Source organism: Mesoplodon densirostris, chromosome 8 (genome assembly GCF_025265405.1).
Source record: "Mesoplodon densirostris isolate mMesDen1 chromosome 8, mMesDen1 primary haplotype, whole genome shotgun sequence".
NCBI lineage: Eukaryota > Metazoa > Chordata > Mammalia > Artiodactyla > Ziphiidae > Mesoplodon > Mesoplodon densirostris.
The window spans coordinates 58,471,280-58,496,911 of record NC_082668.1 but is presented as its reverse complement, the minus strand read 5'-3'; the positions used below and the strand labels follow the sequence as shown (position 1 = coordinate 58,496,911).

Genomic DNA, 25,632 nt, shown 5'->3' with positions numbered 1-25,632 from the left:
TTGCTGTGCAAAAGCTTTGAAGTTTCATTAGGTCCCATGTGTTTATTTTTGTCTTTATTTCCATTTCTCTAGGAGGTGGGTCAAAAAGGATCTTGCTGTGATTTATGTCATAGAGTGTTCTGCCTATGTTTTCCTCTAAGAGTTTGATAGTGTCTGGCCTTACATTTAGGTCTTTAATCCATTTTGAGCTTATTTTTGTGTATGGTGTTAGGGAGTGATCTAATCTCATACTTTTACATGTCCCTATCCAGTTTTCCCAGCACCACTTATTGAAGAGACTGTCCTTTCTCCACTGTACATTCCTGCCTCCTACATCAAAGATAAGGTGACCATATGTCCGTGTGTTTATCTCTGGGCTTTCTATCCTGTTCCATTGATCTATCTTTCTGTTTTTGTGCCAGTACCATACTGTCTTGATTACTGTAACTTTGTAGTATAGTCTGAAGTCAGGGAGCCTGATTCCTCCAGCTCCATTTTTCGTTCTCAAGATTGCTTTGGCTATTCGGGGTCTTTTGTGTTTCTATACAAATTGTGAAATTTTTTGTTCTAGTTCTGTGAAAAATGCCAGTGGTAGTTTGATAGGGATTGCATTGAATCTGTAGATTGCTTTGGGTAGTAGAGTCATTTTCACAATGTTGATTCTTCCAATCCAAGAACATGGTACATCTCTCCATCTATTTGTATCATCTTTAATTTCTTTCATCAGTGTCTTATAATTTTCTGCATACAGGTCTTTTGTCTCCTTAGGTAGGTTTATTCCTAGATATTTTATTCTTTTTGTTGCAGTGGTGAATGGGAGTGTTTCCTTGATTTCACTTTCAGATTTTTCATCATTAGTATATAGGAATGCCAGAGATTTCTGTGCATTAATTTTGTATCCTGCAACTTTACCAAATTCATTGATTAGCTCTAGTAGTTTTCTGGTAGCATCTTTAGGATTCTCTATGTATAGTATCATGTCATCTGCAAACAGTGACAGCTTTACTTCTTCTTTTCCGATTTGGATTCCTTTTATTTCCTTTTCTTCTCTGATTGCTGTGGCTAAAACTTCCAAAACTATGTTGAATAAGAGTGGTGCAAGTGGGCACCCTTGTCTTGTTCCTGATCTTAGTGGAAATGGTTTCAGTTTTTCACCATTGAGGACGATGCTGGCTGTGGGTTTGTCATATATGGCCTTTATTATGTTGAGGAAAGTTCCCTCTATGCCTACTTTCTGCAGGGTTTTTATCATAAATGGGTGTTGAATTTTGTCAAAAGCTTTCTCTGCATCTATTGAGATGATCATATGGTTTTTCTCCTTCAATTTGTTAATATGGTGTATCACGTTGATTGATTTGCGTATATTGAAGAATCCTTGCATTCCTGGAATAAACCCCACTTGATCATGGTGTATGATCCTTTTAATGTGCTGTTGGATTCTGTTTGCTAGTATTTTGTTGAGGATTTTTGCATCTATGTTCATCAGTGATATTGGCCTGTAGTTTTCTTTCTTTGTGACATCCTTGTCTGGTTTTGGTATCAAGGTGATGGTGGCCTCGTAGAATGAGTTTGGGAGTGTTCCTCCCTCTGCTATATTTTGGAAGAGTTTCAGAAGGATAGGTGTTAGCTCTTCTCTAAATGCTTGATAGAATTCGCCTGTGAAGCCATCTGGTCCTGGGCTTTTGTTTGTTGGAAGAATTTTTATCACAGTTTCAATTTCAGTGCTTGTGATTGGTCTGTTCATATTTTCTATTTCTTCCTGGTTCAGTCTCGGCAGGTTGTGCATTTCTAAGAATTTGTCCATTTCTTCCAGGTTGTCCATTTTAATGGCATAGAGTTGCTTATAGTAATCTCTCAGGATCTTTTGTATTTCTGCAGTGTCAGTTGTTACTTCTCCTTTTTCATTTCTAATTCTATTGATTTGAGTCTTCTCCCTTTTTTTCTTGATGAGTCTGGCTAATGGTTTATCAATTTTGTTTATCTTCTCAAAGAACCAGCTTTTAGTTTTATTGATCTTTGCTATCGTTTCCTTCATTTTTTTTTCATTTATTTCTGATCTGATTTTTATGATTTCTTTCCTTCTGCTAACTTTGGGATGTTTTTGTTCTTCTTTCTCTAATTGCTTTAGGTGCAAGGTTAGGTTGTTTATTCGAGATGTTTCCTGTTTCTTAAGGTGGGATTGTATTGCTATAAACTGCCCTCTTAGAACTGCTTTTGCTGCATCCCATAGGTTTTGGGTCGTCATGTCTCCATTGTCATTTGTTTCTAGGTATTTTTTAATTTCCTCTTTGATTTCTTCAGTGATCACTTCGTTATTAAGTAGTGTATTGTTTAGCCTCCATGTGTTTGTATTTTTTACAGCTCTTTTCCTGTAATTGATATCTAGTCTCATAGCATTGTGGTCGGAAAAGATACTTGATACAATTTCAATTTTCTTAAATTTACCAAGGCTTGATTTGTGACCCAAGATATGATCTATCCTGGAGAATGTTCCATGAGCACTTGAGAAAAATGGGTATTCTGTTGTTTTTGGATGGAATGTCCTATAAATATCAATTAAGTCCATCTTGTTTAATGTATCATTTAAAGCTTGTGTTTCCTTATTTATTTTCATTTTGGATGATCTGTCCATTGGTGAAAGTGGGGTGTTAAAGTCCCCTACTATGATTGTGTTACTGTCGATTTCTCCTTTCATGGCTGTTAGTATTTGCCTTATGTATTGAGGTGCTCCTATGTTGGGTGCATAAATATTTACAATTGTTATATCTTCTTCTTGGATCGATCCCTTGATCATTAGGTAGTGTCCTTCTTTGTCTCTTCTAGTAGTCTTTATTTTAAAGTCTATTTTGTCTGATATGAGAATTGCTACTCCAGCTTTCTTTTGATTTCCATTTGCATGGAATATCTTTTTCCATCCCCTTACTTTCAGTCTGTATGTGTCTCTAGGTCTGAAGTGGGTCTCTTGTAGACAGCATATATATGGGTCTTGTTTTTGTATCCATTCAGCCACTCTGTATCTTTTGGTGGGAGCATTTAGTCCATGTACATTTAAGGTAATTATCGATATGTATGTTCCTATTCCCATTTTCTTAATTGTTTTGGGTTCGTTATTGTAGGTCTTTTCCTTCTGTTGTGTTTCTTGCCTAGAGAAGTTCCTTTAGCATTTGTTGTAAAGCTGGTTTGGTGGTGCTGAACTCTCTCAGCTTTTGCTTGTCTGTAAACGTTTTAATTTCTCCATCAAATCTGAATGAGATCCTTGAGGGTAGAGTAATCTTGGTTGCAGGTTTTTCTCCTTCATCACTTTAAGTATGTCCTGCCACTCCCTTCTGGCTTCTAGAGTTTCTGCTGAGAGATCAGCTGTTATCCTGATGGGGATTCCCTTGTGTGTTATTTGTTGTTTTTGCCTTGCTGCTTTTAATATGATTTCTTTGTGTTTAATTTTTGACAGTTTGATTAATATGTGTCTTGGCGTATTTCTCCTTGGATTTATTCTGTATGGGACTCTCTGTGCCTCCTGGACTTGATTAACTATTTCCTTTCCCATATTAGGGAAGTTTTCAACTATAATCTATAATCTATAAACTATAATCTCTTCAAATATTTTCTCAGTCCCTTTCTTTTTCTCTTCTTCTTCTGGAACCCCTATAATTTGAATGTTGGTGCCTTTAATGTTGTCCCAGAGGTCTCTGAGACTGTCCTCAGTTCTTTTCATTCTTTTTTCTTTATTTTGCTCTGCAGCAGTTATTTCCACTATTTTATCTTCCACCTCACTTATCCATTCTTCTGCCTCAGTTATTCTGCTATTGATCCCATCTAGAGTATTTTTTATTTCATGTATTGTGTTTTTAATCAATGCTTGATTCATCTTTAGTTCTTCTAGGTCCTTGTTAACTGTTTCTTGCATTTTGTCTATTCTATTTCCAAGATTTTGTAACCAAGAGGGAAGAAATAGTCTCTTGCCTCTTCGGCAGCTCCAGAGTTTTCCCGGACTCCCTCCCGGCTAGCTGTGGCACATTAGCCCCCTTCATGCTGAGTTCTCGCCGCCAGCCCCAGTCCTCTCTCTGCGCTCTGACCGAAGCCCAAGCCTCAGCTTCCAGCGCTGCACGCCCCGGCGGGCGAGCAGACAAGCCTCTCGGGCTGGTGAGTGCCGCTCGGCACCGATCCTCTGTGTGAGGATCTCTCCGCTTTGCCCTACCCAGGTACGTGGGGAGTTTCTTGCCTTTTGGGAGGTCTGGGGTCTTCTGCCAGCGTTCAGTAGGTGTTCTGTAGGAGTTGTTCCACGTGTAGCTGTATTTCTGGTGTATCCGTGGGGAGGAAGGTGATCTCCGCGTCTTACTCTTCCGCCATCTTACCCGGAAGTCCCCGATATAGATTTATAGATATAGGTATAGACATAGGTGATATAGACATAGATGGATATAGAGATGTGGATTTTTAAACATTTCCCCTAGATTACATAAGGGATATAAATATTAGTCAATGTCTCATGTATATTTCATTATTTAGTAATAGCTGTCTCAACTCTGTTTTCCTATATAGAATCCCAGGATTCAGTAGCCAGACCTTGGAAACATACCAGTTCAGGAGTAAGAAGGCAGCACAAGCATTATGCCTGTGACCTCAGACAAGTTACTTAACCTCTCCTGTCTTCAATCTCCGCTGTTGTAAAATAAGGGTAAGCCACAAATTCCTGACTACCACACAGGGCTGTCCTGAAGGGTGAAATGAAATAACGTTAGTGAAAGAAAGGGTTTTGTAAAGTGCAAAGTACTCTATAAATGGAAGGTACCGTTATCTTTCATCAAAACTGCGGGAAAACATATGCATTTTTCATCCTTATTGCATACCATAAACAAATTTGAACTCTAAAAATGAAATCAGCCCAAAGTAAACTGTTAGAAATGACAATGAGTCATTTTTCAACAAGAAAGAAATTGATTTTCCATAGATGCTCTTTCCTGTTGCATGTAAAGTTCCAGATCCGTCAATGCCTAGGTCCCCTGTTTTGACCTGAGTATAATTATGGCTGATCACATCGTCACTTGGCTCCGTTTACTATCAGAGCTTGAGGCCATTAAGTTTCCTCCCTATTACCACAGGAATATGACAGGATTTATAGTAAACTGTGCTGTTACCAAAGCATTTACTTTAATTAATTTAAAAAACAAAAATAATTCTTTCCAAGAATACGATCTAAGCCTGAAGCTTCAGCTAAGCATATACCTTCCAGTTTAAAAGTTCTATATCTTTTACGATCGTCCTTTTTTTTTTTTTTTTTTTGCGGTATGTGGGCCTCTCACTATTGTGGCCTCTCTCATTGCGGGGCACAGGCTCTGGACACGCAGGCTCAGCGGCCATGGCTCACGGGCCCAGCCGCTCCATGGCATGTGGCATCTTCCCGGACCGGGGCACGAACCCATGTCCCCTGCATCGGCAGGCAGACTCTCAACCACTGCGCCACCTGGGAAGCCCCACAATTGTCCTTTTTAAGTTATGCTTTCAAACATCTAAATTGAAGATTACCAGACACCCTACTTTTGCAGACAAGATCCACTTCTAGAAAAATCAAAATAGCTGCCAGATCCTCCATTAAGCCTTTTTATTATTTTATTTAGTCCCCCAAACCAGCTATATTGTACCAGTTTATTATTGGTTTTTAGTAATAGAACTATGGTCATGTGAGATGTTAACAATGGGGGAAGTGGGTGACAGATATAAGGGAACTCTTTGTACTGTTTTTGCAACTCCTCAATTTTTCTGTAAGTCTAAAATTGGTTCAAAATAACAGGCAAAAAATAAAATAAAAAATCTCACAAAATAGCATCCTATTCCCATGAGTATGGATACTAGGCCTCAGAGAGTAATCATTTGCTAAAGTCAATTATCATTTCCATTACCTTATGCTACCAATTCATTCTATAAAGTATTTAAGGCAGTTTGCTTACACAAAATACAAGTTAATAATTGTAATAAAAAAGATAGCTAACATTTTTGTAGCAGTAACCACATGCCAGAAACTGTTTTGGAACTTGACATAGATCAAATCAATACCTACATCAACCCTATGATGTAGGTCCCATTCTAATTTCTACTGCACACGAGAAAATGGAGATGCCAAGGAGATTGGTAACTTGCTCAAGGTCACATATCTAGCAAGTGAGGAAATGAGGATGATACCCAGGATACAGGACGACATTCAAATGGCAGGGAAGAAAGGCAGAAACTAAGAGAGCAAACATGAAGTGAATCAGGAGGGAGGCAATATGGGTGCTGGGTCAACAGTACAGTTTTCTGAGTACATTCAACAAAAGCCGACCATATGATCAGGTCGTATCTAGGACCAGCCAGCATTCTTCTAGGGATCCTCATACGGGATGCTGATACATATAATTTAAAGGACCTAACTCTCATAGCTTTTGAGGAAATGACAATGAGTTTTGTGGGAAAGAGTCTTATAACCTGACACACTACAGGCAAATTATGTCAGAGATTCTGTAAAAACAATTTGTAGGCTGTCAATATTATATGCTCCAGGCACATAGCTCTCCTCTTCCCTGACTTAATTCAGGGAAAGATTTCAGAATATCTGGACTAATATTGTTTCTCTCGGCTGCATTTGTGAGAAGTATTGGATGGAAGTGATTCTGAGATTGTGCTCCTGAAGTTCAGGGTTCTACTTCTCTCAATAAACACACTCCCACTTGCCTTACTATTCTTCTAAACAGGAAGACACACTTCCCCTCACATCATTCTCCCACCCTCCCAGAACATCCTATAACATGAGGAACCTTATTTACATATCAGGAAACTGGCCCTTCTAGATAAGTAAAATTCTTATTTACCTGAAATCTAAAATTTTAACTTGCAGCATGATCTTATTTTAGCAGGTGCTTTGAATTGCAATTCATTCAAAATATGTTGCAACATTCCTTAATTTTTATTAAGTATTTAAAGTCGATGAATTAATTAAAATTCATTATTTAATTAAGCATAACCTTTTCCTGGTGACTTTGGAAGGCCTCTGGGCATCTCCCTGTCCATAGTCTTCCATCAGGAGAAATTCTCCTGGGGGCGACTGGAAATATGTGAGGCCTGATATGGGCTGACACAGTGGTTAGAGAACACAACTGGCATTTTATGGGGAGAAATGGAGATGCTATTTATCCTCAAGTACAGGAAAATTAAGAATAATACAGAACTCTCCTGTCCAAAATAGTAATGAAAGATCGACAGAGCAACCCTCTCTTGCAGAATAGTGAGGAGATTCCCACCACAGTAACCCTGAGAGGAGGTCTCCAGCCTCTGTATAAATGTCTTCAGTAACAGTGAACCTGTTATTCTAATCACCATTGCTAGATACCTGTGGGATGCGTATTCAGCTGTTTAGCCAAAATTTGTCATCTTTTCATTTCTACCTATTTCTTTTTGGAATAATGTGTCATCGAGAAATTATATGCTCTTCTCAATGAATCACGATTAAAGTATATTTTAATAAATGTTGATGTAACCTGAAAAACCACTCTTTTTCAGTGTGTAGAAATGGTTTACTTTTTACCAAACTCCCTAAAACTTCATGACACCATGTTATTAGTGGTTCTGTTACTGCCTCTGTGTAATTCCTCTACTATGAAGCAGTGAAAAGCTGGTTGTCCCTGAAGAGCTGTCTTCTACTTTCTCCTTTATAGTTTCGCATATCTCCTTTTTCAGAGAATCTGCTTCTCTCTGTACTCTCAGTCTAGTCTGATGAATAAATTCTACTCTGCTTAGCTGTCTGAATACAATCAGGATTAGAACTAAAGTTACCAGGGAAAACCAGATAACTAAGTCCTATATATCAAACTCCAAGACAATTTGTGCCAGATGAAAACAGGAAACGTGTGTCGGCTTTATGTTTTCATTGTATCCAGTGATCTCTCTCTTGCTGTTAGCTCACACCAGGGGAGAGAGTCAATATGCTTAGTGTGCATATAGAAATGGGTTTCATGTTGTGGACCTACACCAGTCAGCCGGCAGTGGTTGCCTTTACTGCTGCCTTGAGAATGAATTTCAGCCCAAGCCTCACTTAACAAAAAATAACATCTTAACCAATGAAAATTACTGGGTGGGTCTGAGACGTGGCAACGTCAGTGTTGTTGGTACATGTGATATATATTTGCTGACCCTGAAATGGTAGAACAACTACTGGTTAGGAATCCTAGGTCTGGAATTCAAAATTCTGGTGTTAGAACTGACTGGTTGAGTAACACTGGGCTATCGACATCTCTGGGCTAAAACATTCTCATCAATAAAATTGAAATAATAATTATAATTCCCAATTGGGCTGCTGTGCAAATCAACTGAAGTAACTAAGTTCTATAAATATTTTTTGAGTACATTCTACTATGCCAGACACTCTGGCATCATGCCAAGAATAACACAAGGAACGAGTCAAGGTCTCTGTACTTGAGAAGTTAAGAAGCAAATGGGAAAAACCGATAAGTAAGCAGATAATTTCTTTTTTTATTTCTTTTTTATTTATTTTATTTATTTTTATTTTGGGCTGCATTGTGTCTTTGTTGCTGTGTGCAGGCTTTCTCTAGTTGTGGCAAGCGGGGGCTACTCTTGGTTGTGGTGCGTGGGCTTCTCATTGCAGTGGCTTCTCTTGTTGCAGAGCACGGGCTTTAGGAGCACAGGCTTCAGTAGTTGTGGCTCATGGGCTCAGTAGTTGTGGCTCGTGGGCTCTAGAGCGCAGGCTCAGTAGTTGTGGCGCATGGGCTTAGCTGCTCCGCGGCATGTGGGATCTTCCCAGACCAGGGCTTGAACCCATGTCCCCTGCATTAGCAGGCAGATTCTTAACCACTGTGCCACCAAGGAAGCCCAGATAATTTCAATATAATGTAGTAAAGACATTGATAACTGAATCACAAAGTGTTAACAAGAACACAGAAGACAGTCACCCCATCAAGTAGGATGATTTCTGCAACAGCTGATACAAACTCTGATAGAAACTGGCTTTATAATAAGGAAATCTATTGACTAACATTACAGCCAGGGCTCAGACTGTTGATTCAGCAGCTCAACAATGTCTTCCAGGACTCAGAGTATCTTTACATCTCTATCCTACTGTACATAGCAGTGCCTTCATCCTGAAGCCAGACCATACAATGGATCGTGGCAGCAAGTGAAATACCTTGCCTTAGTCATGTCCCTCTTCTCACATCTCATTGGTCCAAACAGATTTAAATTGACACATTTCTGAACCAATCATCTATAAAGGAAATGGAATTATCATAATTGACTGTGACAAGAATCTGAGGTAGATGGTAACTATAGTATTCACTTGAGGTTCTAGACCAGCTTAAAGAGGTGTAGTGGGAGTGGAGAGATGGTTTCCTGTAAGACAACAGTTGAAGTTGTTAAAGGATGAGTAAGAATTAGCCAAAGGAAGAAGAAGTGGATGAGCATCTCAGACAGGGGAATAACATGATCATGACTGTGGAGGAAAATTACCATGGAGGTAACAGATAGAGGCAGCACTTATGGTGAGCTATGGATTTCCTAGATGCTTGTTGGTGACTGAAATCTACCAATGCAGTAAGAGAACTATCATGGTCTTAAGATATTCCTAAATTAACTTTCAAACTACTTTTTTCTTTAGTTTATGTTTCTTTGATACAAAATGTATGATTTCTCTAAACATTTTTTTATTTCTACTTCTTAGATATCTCTCCACGGAAAATTATGTCATTGTTTGGGCATAGCACACAACTCACGAAGTGCATACAACTCACTAAGTATGGAATGAACAACCCAGCACAAAGGGTTATACACTATGAACTCTTAATTTTGAATCATCAATCAGTTAAAGTATATGTATAAGTTATTTTAATTTAGAAATGCAAAACGTTCTTAAGTAAAATGTTCTTCTAATTGGTTTTGTGTGGGGTGGATTAGCCTATCCAGGAAAGTTTTGCTTCATTATATTTTCCTGAAAACACTCAAATGGGTACAGACAGCACAGGTTATCCTCTGATTGCATTTACTAATTGAGTCATATTGGCTATTTTACCAGTGGAAATTACTCCATCATACTAGAAGTGTGTTTTAATCCATGTTCTTTACTTTTCCTATGTCTACATAGAGGAGAAAGTAGAGAGATGGTATGTCAGGAGTAACCAGTCAAAGGCCATTTGAAACAGCCATATACCACTTTAAAATGCATTTCAGAATGACAAAGCAAAATTATATCTCTGTGACTAATGTTATAACTAATCCCTGTTAGTAAAACTAGTGGAATACACAATGCAATAGGGAAACTCAGAGCATGTCCAGAAAGTTGAAAGTAATGGGAAGGGTGACAATCTCACATTAATTCCCACTGAAAGGTCGGGATGACCATTTAGTCATGTGAACTACATTTTGAAGTATCAGTACAATTTAAGATTTATTTTCCTTTTTGAATCATAAGGAATGGGAACAGAAAGTAGACTGCCTAGTGAGAATTTCAGAAGAGAGAGAAAAAGGAGACAGTCTTTCTATGAGAGACTTAGGCACACTCAGGAAGCAATTTACTCTAATCTATTTCTAAGTATTATAAATCTGGAGAAATCAGACTGTATTTAGTCTGATTATAGAATACTGCTGGGTAGTGATGTGAATACAGTCATTTCTTTAGGCATCTCAGCAAAAGAGAAAAGAGACAAAAGCTATCTTGCCATGTCTAGGTAGGTAGGTAACAGAGTGGAAAGAGGATATAATTTAAAATACAATACCTGTTTATCGACATACAACATACAGTAAACATATTTAAAACTACATTGCGGTTCCTCTCTCTTTACCATTTAAATTGATTCACCAGTTTACATCTACTCCCCACCTTCCCGTCAAACAGGGATGGGAAAAGTCTGATGAGAATGAGTCTATTTTTCTCTTTTGGATCCCCTCATTGCCAAACATTATTTAAGTTTCACCTTTAATTTCACTGCAAGACATCTAAATGAAAGGGAATGACGAACTTGGCTACAGGAACTCTCAAATTTATTCTCCTTTACAGTCTGATTCCTGTAGTGTGAATAGCAGCCTGATCTTACTGGCACTTTCAACTGCAATGTCAGGTTCATTTCAAAATTTAATACAACGTATTTGTCATCACCACACTTCCTTCGGTAAGGACACTGACACCAAACTGCTATCAGTTGGTGGTCAGAGAAAGATAGCTTGCTGAAAATGAAAATTCTCTCCTCTAAGCCTAAATAACTCATCTCACATATTATTTGTCTTCTGTTTCTGCAAGAGTACACTATTGCTTTCCACTATTTGATCTTCTAGTAATCCATCTAGGTAACAATAAAGAAATAAAAGAATATTTACTCACTGCTTCCTTCTGGAAAGACAATAATCTGTTTCATGGATTTCAAGAATAATTTCCCCGGCAGGAAAGAAGAAATGGCAGATTAGAATCAATACCACTGCTGATTATGATGAAGTGTAAGATATGCCTTTCACTGTTCTAGCCTACCTCCATTATGTACTAATGTGATGAGGCTGCCCACAGGCCCCCTTCTGCCTGGAACAGTGTTTCACAAATTATGGTCCCTGGACCAGCATCGTCAGCATCCCTTGGGAACTTGTTAGAAATATCAGTTCTTGAGCCCCATCTCAGAGGTACTGAGTCAGAAACTCTGGAGTGCGGGGTGGGTGGCAGACTTTTGTGCTTTTATAACCTCTCTGAGTGATTCTGATACATACCATCATTTTAGAACCACTGCTCTAGAAGAGAGGAGATAAAGCCACATGTCCCCCCAACACCAATAAGTCTGTTAACATCCAAAAAAGTCTGATTGTCTCGTTGTTATTCAGAAACATTCCAATACCCTCTGGAATCACTACAAAATGAAAATATGAATAACCTAGTCCTCCCCTGAGAGTCATAAAATGACTCGACTGTTGGAAAACAAGACTCAGGAGGATGGTATAAGTTACTAGCATTGCCTGACTGGGAAAGAAATAGGATTCAACAGTGTTGTTTTGTTTTGTTTTGTTTTTTGTTTTTTTATGTTTTCAAACGGAGGAAAGAAGCAGTATATTGAAGCCCTTCAGATATTACCCAGCAATTGATAAATAGTCAGAGTTTCTCAAAATATTGAATGAAATCTCATAAGAGACTGTATCATTTCTTCCTTGTAAGGTGATTTTTAAATGTCATCATCACTATGGTATGATTTGAATTGAACCCTGTATCTCCTACAATAGTGGATCCACTAAGTATCTTTCCAAGCATCCTTGTCTTAGTTTGAGATGTACCATAACCAAACTCTGTGATAAAGATTTATGGGCACGTACTTATTGTATTTATTGGGGAATAATGCCAGGGAACCAGTGCAAGAGTAGGGGAGTGAGACAGGAAAGGGAAGGAGGCAGATAAAGTGTGTATAATTTACAAAATCAGACCATCAGTAAGTGGCGTTTCATCTCACTGGGAACTCTATGACACAGCACAGAATATATACCTCAAGGTTATTCCATCTGAGGGACAAGGGAGTTGGTATTTATACATCAACTCTCAATCACTGCTTGAAGGTTGATCCCTGGCATTGTTAACTCCCTGGCACTTCTAACTGCATAAATGGGCAAAGAAGGCTGCAGTGACTGAAGAAATTCCTTAGGCAAAGAGATGCAGGTGGTGTCAGTTGAATTTCTGGCTGGCGTGCACAGAAATGGTAAATTGCCAATAGGATCTGGGCAGGACACAGTAGTACTTGCTAAGTCTGAGTACTCTAAAAAGCAATTTCTCTGAATTTACATTGCTAATATAAAATGCATGTCCATGTTCATTCCCCTCTCTTGTGAATTCCTCTGAACACCTGGCAGCATAGGGCAAAGATTCCCAAACCTTAGGCAAAGGTTAAGTGTTTTGTTGTGTTTTTTTTTTAACTAAAAATAGAAACAAAAAATTAAGAGATTAAGAAGAAAATGATGGTTACTTTAAAAAAAATAAAATCCCAATTACTATTATCGTTTCCAAAATGCACATCTTAATAAACTGTATACTTATTTGAATGAAGCTGCCATTATTCAAAACTTTTAGAAGACCCATATTTGAAATTTAATTTAGAGGCACTGTATTCTCTATCATGGCTCTCATTGTGTGGTGTCTCTTAAATAGGTTGATTTATTGCAAAGGAATATACTTGAATGGCAAATACATCAAATACCTGATGAATAACCTATCCCTTGTTCTTCCTAAAATACAAGAAAATAAATACTGTGCTGAAACAGTAGTTAGAAAGTCTTGTTAAAAAAAAGAAAAATATATACAGAGAAGTAAAGTAGTATTCATTGACCAACATGAGATACAACATAATCAAAAGGTTTAAAAAATAATGAGTTGAAAACACAACAGGGGTTCTATTTATTGTTCTGGTGAATCACAAAATATTCCAATCAACAATTTCCCATATGAATGGAGTCTGACCTTATTCTCATAGGTCAGCCCAAGAACATTTCTTGAGATATAAAGAAAACAAAACTTCCAACTCCAATCACAGACTTAAAAACATGTTTAAACATTTTAATCCAACTCAGGTAAATGATTATTCTAGCATGCTTTCCACCAATTAAATTCATCCCAGAAAAGGCACTTATGGTTGTTAAGGATTACAAACAAATGCTATTTTAGCTAAGATTAAAGATCACATTTTTGGATTGTTCAAGGTTAATGATACAAGGCAAGAATTCAAAAAAAAAAAAAAGGCCTCTAAAAGGAAAAGCCAAGTCCCCCTTAATGATGGAAAATCATTCCTCATGCTTTCTGTGCAGATATATATATCACTTAAGGAAAATATTTGCATGGAGAAGGTCAGTGGAACTGTGAAAATAATAAACCTTGCATGCAAGGGAGTGGTGAAGAGGTACCAGAGAACTCTTAACTCCTTGTACCTGTCAGCGTGTGAACCTTGTTCTTCCTGATGTATTACACTCTTCTCCAGCATAGGTATTAGCTTTCTACAAGTGCAGAATGTACACTGCATTATCTCTGAATAAAGATGCTTGATGAAATATACAGACACTTTTTAAAGACAGCTTATTTGGTAACTTATGGAGCAAAATATGTGGCGAGTACTCTGGGTCCGACCACACCAGTGGGCAGTCTGGTGTTTACCCGATGACTCTGTGGTGTCTACCCACTTTGCGTCCTGGAGACATGAACAGTGATAAATAGTGGTCACCTGCCAGCCACTGGGAATGCTGTCCACTGCCCTGGCATTATGGGGATCTTCCCAACCTGCTCTGGGAAGATGTCACCTGATGCTAAACCTTCATCTATTGCCAGTGAAACCTAGCAACAATAAACCAGTTACATGTCAGAGAAACAAAGTTGAAAACAGTGAATTAACTTGAAAATCTAAGGGAAAAATATGTCAGCATGCAGTTTGGATCACACTCCATTTACTTTCAAATGCCCACCTTTTTATTGAAGTATAATTGATTTAATATGTTGTGTTAGTTTCCAGTGTACAGCAAAGTGATTCAGTTACACATATATATGTATGTATGTAACTGAATGTGCTATACAGTAGGACCTTGTTGTTTATCTATTTTATATATAGTAGTGTTATCTGTTTTTTTTTTTTTTTTTATTTTACAAATTTAATCAGTTATACATATACATATGTTCCCATATCCCCTCCCTTTTGCATCTCCCTCCCACCCTCCCTATCCCACCCCTCCAGGCGGTCACAAAGAACCGAGCTGATCTCCCTGTGCTATGCGGCTGCTTCCCACTAGCTCTCTACCTTACATCTGGTAGTGTATATATGTCCATGCCGCTCTTTCACTTTGTCACAGCTTACCCTTCCCCCTCCCCATATCCTCAAGTCCATGCTCTAGTAGGTCTGTGTCTTTATTCCTGTCTTACCCCTATGTTCTTGATGACATTTTTTTCTTAAATTCCATATATATGTGTCAGCATACAGTATTTGTCTTTCTCTTTCTGACTTACTTCACTCTGTATGACAGACTCTAGGTCCATCCACCTCATTACAAATAGCTCAATTTCATTTCTTTTTATGGCTGAGTAATATTCCATTGTATATATGTGCCACATCTTCTTTATCCATTCATCCGATGATGGACACTTAGGTTGTTTCCATCTCCGGGCTATTGTAAATAGGGCTGCTATGAACATTTTGGTACATGTCTCTTTTTGAATTATGGTTTTCTCAGGGTATATGCCCAGTAGTGGGATTGCTGGGTCATATGGTAGTTCTATTTGTAGTTTTTTAAGGAACCTCCATACTGTTCTCCATAGTGGCTGTACCAATTCACATTCCCACCAGCAGTGCAAGAGTGTTCCCTTTTTTCCACACCCTCTCCAGCATTTATTGTTTCTAGATTTTTTGATGATGGCCATTCTGACTGGTGTGAGATGATATCTCATTGTAGTTTTGATTTGCATTTCTCTAATGAGTAAAGATGTTGAGCATCCTTTCATGTGTTTGTTGGCTGTCTGTATATCTTCTGTGGAGAAATGTCTATTTAGGTCTTCTGCCCATTTTTGGATTGGGTTGTTTGTTTTTTTGCTATTGAGCTGCATGAGCTGCTTATAAATTTTGGAGATTAATCCTTTGTCAGTTGCTTCATTTGCAAATATTTTCTCCCATTCTGAGGGTTGTCTTTTGGTCTTGTTTATGGTTTCCTTTGCTGTGCAAAAGCTTTGAAGTTTCATTAGGTCCCATGTGTTTATTTTTGTCTTTATTTCCATTTCTCTAGGAGATGGGTCAAAAAGGATCTTGCTGTGATTTATGTCATAGAGTGTTCTGCCTATGTTTTCCTCTAGGAGTTTGATAGTGTCTGGCCTTACATTTAGGTCTTTAATCCATTTTGAGCTAATTTTTGTGTACGGTGTTAGGGAGTGATCTAATCTCATACTTTTACATGTCCCTGTCCAGTTTTCCCAGCACCACTTATTGAAGAGACTGTCCTTTCTCCACTGTACATTCCTGCCTCCTTTATCAAAGATAAGGTGACCATATGTCCATGGGTTTATCTCTGGGCTTTCTATCCTGTTCCATTGATCTATCTTTCTGTTTTTGTGCCAGTACCATACTGTCTTGATTACTGTAGCTTTGTAGTATAGTCTGAAGTCAGGGAGCCTGATTCCTCCAGCTCCATTTTTCGTTCTCAAGATTGCTTTGGCTATTCGGGGTCTTTTGTGTTTCCATACAAATTGTGAAATTTTTTGTTCTAGTTCTGTGAAAAATGCCAGTGGTAGTTTGATAGGTATTGCATTGAATCTGTAGATTGCTTTGGGTAGTAGAGTCATTTTCACAATGTTGATTCTTCCAATCCAAGAACATGGTACATCTCTCCATCTGTTTGTATCATCTTTAATTTCTTTCATCAGTGTCTTATAATTTTCTGCATACAGGTCTTTTGTCTCCTTAGGTAGGTTTATTCCTAGATATTTTATTCTTTTTGTTGCAATGGTAAATGGGAGTGTTTCCTTGATTTCACTTTCAGATTTTTCATCATTAGTATATAGGAATGCCAGAGATTTCTGTGCATTAATTTTGTATCCTGCAACTTTACCAAATTCACTGATTAGCTCTAGTAGTTTTCTGGTAGCATCTTTAGGATTCTCTATGTATAGTATCATGTCATCTGCAAACAGTGACAGCTTTACTTCTTCTTTTCCGATTTGGATTCCTTTTATTTCCTTTTCTTCTCTGATTGCTGTGGCTAAAACTTCCAAAACTAGGTTGAATAAGAGTGGTGAGAGTGGGCAACCTTGTCTTGTTCCTGATCTTAGTGGAAATGGTTTCAGTTTTTCACCATTGAGGACGATGCTGGCTGTGGGTTTGTCATATATGGCCTTTATTATGTTGAGGAAAGTTCCCTCTATGCCTACTTTCTGCAGGGTTTTTATCATAAATGGGTGTTGAATTTTGTCAAAAGCTTTCTCTGCATCTATTGAGATGATCATATGGTTTTTCTCCTTCAACTTGTTAATATGGTGTATCACATTGATTGATTTGCGTATATTGAAGAATCCTTGCATTCCTGGAATAAACCCCACTTGATCATGGTGTATGATCCTTTTAATGTGCTGTTGGATTCTGTTTGCTAGTATTTTGTTGAGGATTTTTGCATCTATGTTCATCAGTGATATTGGCCTGTAGTTTTCTTTCTTTGTGACATCCTTGTCTGGTTTTGGTATCAAGGTGATGGTGGCCTCGTAGAATGAGTTTGGGAGTGTTCCTCCCTCTGCTATATTTTGGAAGAGTTTGAGAAGGATAGGTGTTAGCTCTTCTCTAAATGCTTGATAGAATTCGCCTGTGAAGCCATCTGGTCCTGGGCTTTTGTTTGTTGGAAGATTTTTAATCACAGTTTCAATTTCAGTGCTTGTGATTGGTCTATTCATATTTTCTATTTCTTCCTGAGTCAGTCTTGGCAGGTTGTGCATTTCTAAGAATTTGTCCATTTCTTCCAGGTTGTCCATTTTATTGGCATAGAGTTGCTTATAGTAATCTCTCATGATCTTTTGTATTTCTGCAGTGTCAGTTGTTACTTCTCCTTTTTCATTTCTAATTCTATTGATTTGAGTCTTCTCCCTTGTTTTCTTGATGAGTCTGGCTAATGGTTTATCAATTTTGTTTATCTTCTCAAAGAACCAGCTTTTAGTTTTATTGATCTTTGCTATCGTTTCCTTCATTTCTTTTTCATTTATTTCTGATCTGATTTTTATGATTTCTTTCCTTCTGCTAACTTTGGGATGTTTTTGTTCTTCTTTCTCTAATTGCTTTAGGTGCAAGGTTAGGTTGTTTATTCGAGATATTTCCTGTTTCTTAAGGTGGGATTGTATTGCCATAAACTTCCCTCTTAGAACTGCTTTTGCTGCGTCCCATAGGTTTTGGGTCGTCGTGTCTCCATTGTCATTTGTTTCTAGGTATTTTTTAATTTCCTCTTTGATTTCTTCAGTGATCACTTCGTTATTAAGTAGTGTATTGTTTAGCCTCCATGTGTTTGTATGTTTTACAGCTCTTTTCCTGTAATTGATATCTAGTCTCATAGCATTGTGGTCGGAAAAGATACTTGATACAATTTCAATTTTCTTAAATTTACCAAGGCTTGATTTGTGACCCAAGATATGATCCTGGAGAATGTTCCATGAGCACTTGAGAAAAATGGGTATTCTGTTGTTTTTGGATGGAATGTCCTATAAATATCAATTAAGTCCATCTTGTTTAATGTATCATTTAAAGCTTGTGTTTCCTTGTTTATTTTCATTTTGGATGACCTGTCCATTGGTGAAAGTGGGGTGTTAAAGTCCCCTACTATGATTGTGTTACTGTCGATTTCTCCTTTTATGGCTGTTAATATTTCCCTTATGTATTGAGGTGCTCCTATGTTTGGTGCTTAAATATTTACAATTGTTATATCTTCTTCTTGGATTGATCCCTTGATCATTATGTAGTGTCCTTCTTTGTCTCTTCTAGTAGTCTTTATTTTAAAGTCTATTTTGTCTGATATGAGAATTGCTACTCCAGCTTTCTTTTGGTTTCCATTTGCATGGAATATCTTTTTCCATCCCCTTACTTTCAGTCTGTATGTATCTCTAGGTCTGAAGTGGGTCTCTTGTAGACAGCATATATATGGGTCTTGTTTTTGTATCCATTCAGCCAGTCTGTGTCTTTTGGTGGGAGCATTTAGTCCATTTACATTTAAGGTAATTATTGATATGTATGTTCCTATTCCCATTTTCTTAATTGTTTTGGGTTTGTTATTGTAGTTCTTTTCCTTCTGTTGTGTTTCTTGCCTAGAGAAGTTCCTTTAGCATTTGTTGTAAAGCTGGTTTGGTGGTGCTGAACTCTCTCAGCTTTTGCTTGTCTGTAAAGGTTTTAATTTCTCCATCAAATCTGAATGAGATCCTTGCTGGGTAGAGTAATCTTGGTTGCAGGTTTTTCTCCTTCATCACTTTAAGTATGTCCTGCCACTCCCTTCTGGCTTGTAGAGTTTCTGCTGAGAGATCAGCTGTTATCCTGATGGGGATTCCCTTGTGTGTTATTTGTTGTTTTTGCCTTGCTGCTTTTAATATGATGTCTTTGTGTTTAATTTTTGACAGTTTGATTAATATGTGTCTTGGTGTATTTCTCCTTGGATTTATTCTGTATGGGACTCTCTGTGCCTCCTGGACTTGATTAACTATTTCCTTTCCCATATTAGGGAAGTTTTCAACTATAATCTCTTCAAATATTTTCTCAGTCCCTTTCTTTTTCTCTTCTTCTTCTGGAACCCCTATAATTCGAATGTTGGTGCGTTTAATGTTGTCCCAGAGGTCTCTGAGACTGTCCTCTGTTCTTTTCATTCTTTTTTCTTTATTTTGCTGTGCAGCAGTTATTTCCACTATTTTATCTTCCACCTCACTTATCCGTTCTTCTGCCTCAGTTATTCTGCTATTGATCCCATCTAGAGTATTTTTTATTTCATTTATTGTGTTTTTAATCGATGCTTGATTCGTCTTTAGTTCTTCTAGGTCCTTGTTAACTGTTTCTTGCATTTTGTCTATTCTATTTCCAAGATTTTGGATCATCTTTACCATCATTATTCTGAATTCTTTTTCAGATAGACTGCCTATTACCTCTTCATTTGTTAGGTCTGGTGGGTTTTTATCTTGCTCCTTCTCCTGCTGTGTGTTTTTCTGTCTTCTCATTTTGCTTATGTTACTGTGTTTGGGGTCTCCTCTTTGCAGGCTGCAGGTTCGTAGTTCCCGTTGTTTTTGGTGTCTGTCCCCAGTGGCTAAGAGTGGGTTGTGTAGGCTTCCTGGTGGAGGGGACTAGTGCCTGTGTTCTGGTGGATGAGGCTGGATCTTGTCTTTCTGGTGGGCAGGTCCACGTCTGGTGGTGTGTTTTGGGGTGTTTGCGGACTTTTTATGATTTGAGGCAGCCTCTCTGCTAATGGGTGGTGTTGTGTTCCTGTCTTGCTAGTTGTTTGGCATAGGGTGTCCAGCACTGTAGCTTGCTGGTCGTTGAGTGAAGCTGGGTGCTGGTGTTGAGATGGAGATCTCTGGAAGATTTTCGCCGTTTGATATTATGTGGAGCTGGGAGGTCTCTTGTGGACCAGTGTCCTGAAGTTGGCTCTCCCACCTCAGAGGCACAGCACTGACTCCTGGCTCCTCAATTTGGGATGATTTGTTGTCTATTCATGTATTCCACAGATGCAGGGTACATGAAGTTGATTGTGGAGCTTTAATCCGCTGCTTCTGAGGCTGCTGGGAGAGGTTTCCCTTTCTCTTCTTTGTTCTCACAGCTCCTGGGTCTCAGCTTTGGATTTGGCCCCGCCTCTGCGTGTAGGTCGCCGGAGGGCGTCTGTTCTTCGCTCAGACAGGACAGGGTTAAAGGAGCAGCCTCTTCGGGGACTCTGGCTCACTCAGGCTGGGCGGGAGGGAGGGGCACGGAGTGCCAGTGTTATCTGTTAATCCCAAACTCCTAATTTATCCTTTCCTCCCTCCCCCCTCCCTCCCCTTTCCCCTTTAGTAACCATAAATTTGTTTTCTCTGTCTGTGAGTCTATTTCTGTTTCATTAGTAAGTTCTTTTGTATAATTTTTTTTTAGATTTCACATATAAGTGATATCATATGATATTTGTCTTCCTTTGTTTGACCTACTTCACTTAGTATGATAATCTCTAGGATTGGAAGAATCAATATTGCTAAAATGACCGTACCACCCAAGGCAATCTAAAGATTCAATGCAATCTCTATCAAATTACCAATGGCAGTTTTTGCAGAACTAGAACAAAACAACTTTAAACTTCTGTAGAGCTAGAGAGGGTGTGGAGAAAAGGGAACCCTCTTGCACTGTATAGAGTTTGGAGGTTCCTTAAAAAACTACAAATAGAACTACCATATGACCCAGCAATCCCACTACTGGGCATATACCCTGAGAAAACCATAATTCAAAAAGAGTCATGTACCACAATGTTCACTGCAGCACTATTTACAATAGCCAGGACATGGAAGCAACCTAAGTGTCCATCAACAGATGAATGGATAAAGAAAATGTGGCACATATATACAATGGAATATTACTCAGCCATAAAAAGAAACAAAATTGAGTTATTTGTAGTGAGGTGGATGGACCTAGAGTCTGTCACACAGAGCGAAGTAAGACAGAAAGAGGAAAACAAATACCGTATGCTAACACATATGTATGGAATCAAAAAAAATGGTCACAAAGAACCTAGGGGCAGGACAGGAATAAAGATGCAGATGTACAGAATGGACTTGAGGACACAGGGAGGGGGAAGGGTAAGCTGGGACCAAGTGAGAGAGTGGCATGGACATATATACACTACCAAACGTAAAATAGATAGCTAGTGGGAAGCAGCCGCATAGCACCGGGAGATCAGCTCAGTGCTTTGTGACCACCTAGAGGGGTGGGATAGGGAGGGTGGGAAGGAGATGCAAGAGGGAGGGGATATGGGGATATATGTATATGTATAGCTGATTCATTTTGTTATAAAGCAGAAACTAACATACCACTGTAAAGCAATTATACTCCAATAAAGATGTTTTTTTAAATTTTTTTAAGTTTTTTTCCTCAAAAAAAAAATTTCTATAGAAACTCAAATGCCCCCTTTGAAATGTAGGAAACCTACTTGTCAATGAGACAAGAAAAACCTATATGTACTCTATATTTAGTAGACTTCTTTTGACCCATACTAATGATTAGATGTGCAGAGGAGAGAAATCAAAGCTAATTCACCAATCAAAGTACTGGAAATCAGATTCCAAACCAGAATACTCATTCATGTAATTTATAATACAATTTTCTTAATGAAAATAAACATTACTAACAGATTATTTGCTACAATCATAGGCTGGGTGAGAAATAGCAACTTTAGTGAGACTGATTGAAGAGTATCACTAATAAATCAAATAGAGAATGGGTCAAAGTACTATATATCTACAGAGATAGCTGTAGAAATTCATAGATGACTACTTGAATTTTAAGTAGTCTGAAGTAGATCACATTCTTAAACTAACCCACAAGATTTACATGTATCAAAACTGCTATTTCCAGTTACTTCCTAGCTTTAATGTGGCAAAGATTGTGTAATTTTTAAGTTCCCAAGCTAGTGGTATAAAGGAGCTTCTGAGGAAGAGAAACATGTCTTTCCAGTGGCAGGAGTTACACTCCATAAGACACTGTCAAGAGTCCTACAGAATCTTGGGACTTCCCCGGTGGTCCAGTGGTAAAAGAATCCACCTTGCAATTCAGGGGACGCAGGTTTGATCCCTGGTCAGGGAACCAAGATCCCACATGCCGTGGGGCAACTAAGCCCGCATGCCACAACTACTGAGCTCACGCACCTCAACTAGAGAGCCCATATGCTGCAAACTACAGAGCCCACATGCTCTGGAGCCCACGTGCCACAACTACAGAGCCCATGCGCCTTGGAGCCCACATGCTACAACTAGAGAGAGAAAACCCACATGCCACAACTAGATAGAAGCCCATGAGCCACAACGAAAGATCCTGCATGCTGCAACTAAGACCTGACGCAGCCAAAAAAATAAAGAAAATAAATATATATATATATATATATATATATTTTTTTTTTTTTAAAGAGTCATACAGAATCTTGATCGCGGCTATGTGAGAAACTCTTGGTTCCGCTATCTGAATCGGTTGTAGACATTTTGCAAGGATACTGAATGTTCCTTTTGGCATAAGGGATACCTTGAGTGAGTCAATATGGACAAGCCTTTAAATAAAGGACATAGCAAGTAACCTTGGAAATTATAGCAAGCCTCAAGTCCAATTAGATCTGACTTTGTTTGATTTTTTTAATTAAAAAACATTTATTTCTTTTGGTCTCATCCATTTATGGATGAATAAACTCTGGAATAAAAGGCCTATGAAACAATTAATAAACTCAGAGTGATGAAAAGGAAAGTATCAAAAGTTACAAGAAAAAATCACAGGAGATTCATTAAATAGATCTCAGTCCTTTTTTTCTCACCAAGCATTTAAATGTGTCAACAGTTCTGTCAATTCCTATAACTAAGGAAATGCTATGATGATATGTAGAGGGTCAAACGGGAGCATTTCTCGGGCAAACTTTGATCATCAATCATCCACAACCTCACTGAAGCTGAACTTCAAAAAGTGCAACCAGATCACATTTTCAATTTTCCACTGGACAAAAGACTGCTTCAGTCATCAGGAGGCCAGTATGTTCTTGTAACCACAGCTGTGGCTGTTATCCCACAAAACCCACGAAGACTTCATGAAACTGATCTGAACCAGTAGTAATTCCTACTTATGCCATAAAAATTGAGAGGGTAGGTCAATGCTGAAAATTAGCTATTTCACACGAATAGCAATAAAACTGTAGAATTTCTATAAAATGGTAGAGTTGACAGCTCTGTAAAAAAGTGTTCTACGTTCAATCACAACGTGTGTGTATGTTGGGGGTGGTTATTTCCCCACCCTACACTAAGCAAATTCTCCAATACCAGCTGGTTATCCTACTATTCAACTCAATTCTGACACTGTCTATCTGGAGGTAGCATCCTATTCCACAGGGAAAGGGCTCAGTCCCATAAGGCCGCACTCCGCTTAAGACACCGATCTCAAGCCCTGGTTACCTGTGTTTCTGACCAACTGGCTACAAATTGGGGGTTCCAATGACCTCCTCCAGCTCAGGATACCAGTCACAAGTCCAAGTTGTTCCCTGTAGTTCTGACCAACTGGCTATAAATCAGAAGTTCCCATGACCCCCTTCTTGAGTTTCATTAATTTGCTAGAGAGGCTCACAGAACTCAGGAAATCCACTTTGCTTACTAGATAACCAGTTTATTATAATAGGATAAAACTTGGGAACAATCCGATGGAAGACACGCACAGGGCAAGGTATGGGAAAGGGCAAGGAGCCTCCCTGTGCTGCTCTTCCCAAATCTCCATGCATTTACCAACCCGGAAGCTCTCAGAACAATGTCCTTTGGGTTTTTATGGAGGCTTCATTATGGAGGCATGATTGATGAACTCACTAGCCATTAGCGGTTGATTCGGCCTCCCGTCCCTCCTCCTCCCCCAATATCGGGGGTAGGATTGAAAGTTCCAGCCCTCTATTCACAGTTGGTTCCTGTGCAACCAGCCCCACCTTTAGGTACTTTCCAAAAGTCATCTCATTCATATAAACCCAGTTGTGGTAGAAAGGGGCTTGATGTGAATAACAAGACACCAATTTCACCTTCATGGAAGTCATTTCAGGAACAGAGGGCCAGAGACCAAATATTATAACAAAACCTACTCCCACTGTTCTTACTCCTCAGGAAATTCCAGTGGTTTTAGAAGCTGTGTGCCAGAACATGGACCAAATATATATTTCTAACTATAAATCAGAATCTCACAATCTGCAATACTGTAGAAGGGACAGTACACATTGTGAAAGAAGTCCCTGGCCCTGTGGCCATAGTATGACAGCCTTGTAAAGTCTCCAGTTCCTGCTATGGGATGACAAAGCCTTACAGTCATTTGTCATTGGGTCTCAACCAAACAAATGATTTTGTTTCCACAGCTGGAGGTTGGGAAGACGAACTAATATGGTTATTCTAATCCTCATTATTATTTTCATTTCATTTATTTCATTTTTTAAAAGAATGTTCTTTGCACAAATCCCCCAGGACAGAGAACAGTAATAAATGTGCATTACAACTAAATAAGCTTATAGCTTATTTTGAATGGTTATGTGCCAGACACTTCACTAATCACTTTTATGTAAGTAATTTAATTCTCACAAGTTGAGAATTTTTTTTACAGCTGAAGGAAAGGATGCCTCCACAGTTAAATAATTTTCCTGATATTATCTAGCAGAAGAGTAGCAGACTGGAAATTCCAACCTGTCTGACACTAGAGCCCAGGTTTTAAACATCTATACTACTTTTCTTGAATTCAAAAAAGTGATCTTATGAGCTGCTGGTAATAAATTTCACCCATGTCACCACAATTCAAAAATTATTCAGTAATATTAGAAGCCACTGTGTTAACTATTTTAGTCAAAAAGGACTGTAGCTAATATAATCTGGTGTGGCCCTACTTAATTAAACAACTACCTGGCTTCATGAGGTAATCAATTACATCACCTGATAAAACGTATATTTGTCTAAGTAAGGTAATGATTTAAAAAAATGAAGGAACAATGGATGGAGGGAGAGAGGGAGGGATAAAAAGAAGAGGGAAGAAGGAAAGAAAGAAGGAAGTGTTGGGGGGGTGGGGAAGGAGAGAGACGGGGTGGGGAGAGAGAAGGGGAGAGAGGAAGGAAGGAAACAGGAAATGCATTGCTGAATGTCAACCCTGTGTGGATGGTAATATCCATTCTGAATCCACTTTGAAATTGCCTTCTGTTCTATAGATTTCTTTACTCCCTAAGTCAAAACATTTCACTCCACACACCAAGAGCATTATAAATTATGACTTCTCACGGCAGAACTGATTAACAGACATACTCGATACTCTTCCAAAAGACCGATTTTTTTTAACTCTATTTAAATGTCACTTTTCTCACCTCCATGTGACTTATATATTTTCTAAATCACCCTTCATTTCACACAACCATCACACCGGAAGCTTGGTGATGAAGGAAAGACACCACTGTTAATAGTTTTGT

At 38.5% G+C, this 25,632-nt stretch overlaps 1 protein-coding gene across 1 annotated transcript in view; it reads right to left on the bottom strand.

Moving 5' to 3' along the window:
- The window catches only part of THSD7B (thrombospondin type 1 domain containing 7B), an 801,116-nt gene that overhangs the window by 488,709 nt on the left and 286,775 nt on the right, over positions 1 to 25,632 (bottom strand). The window lies entirely within an intron of this gene.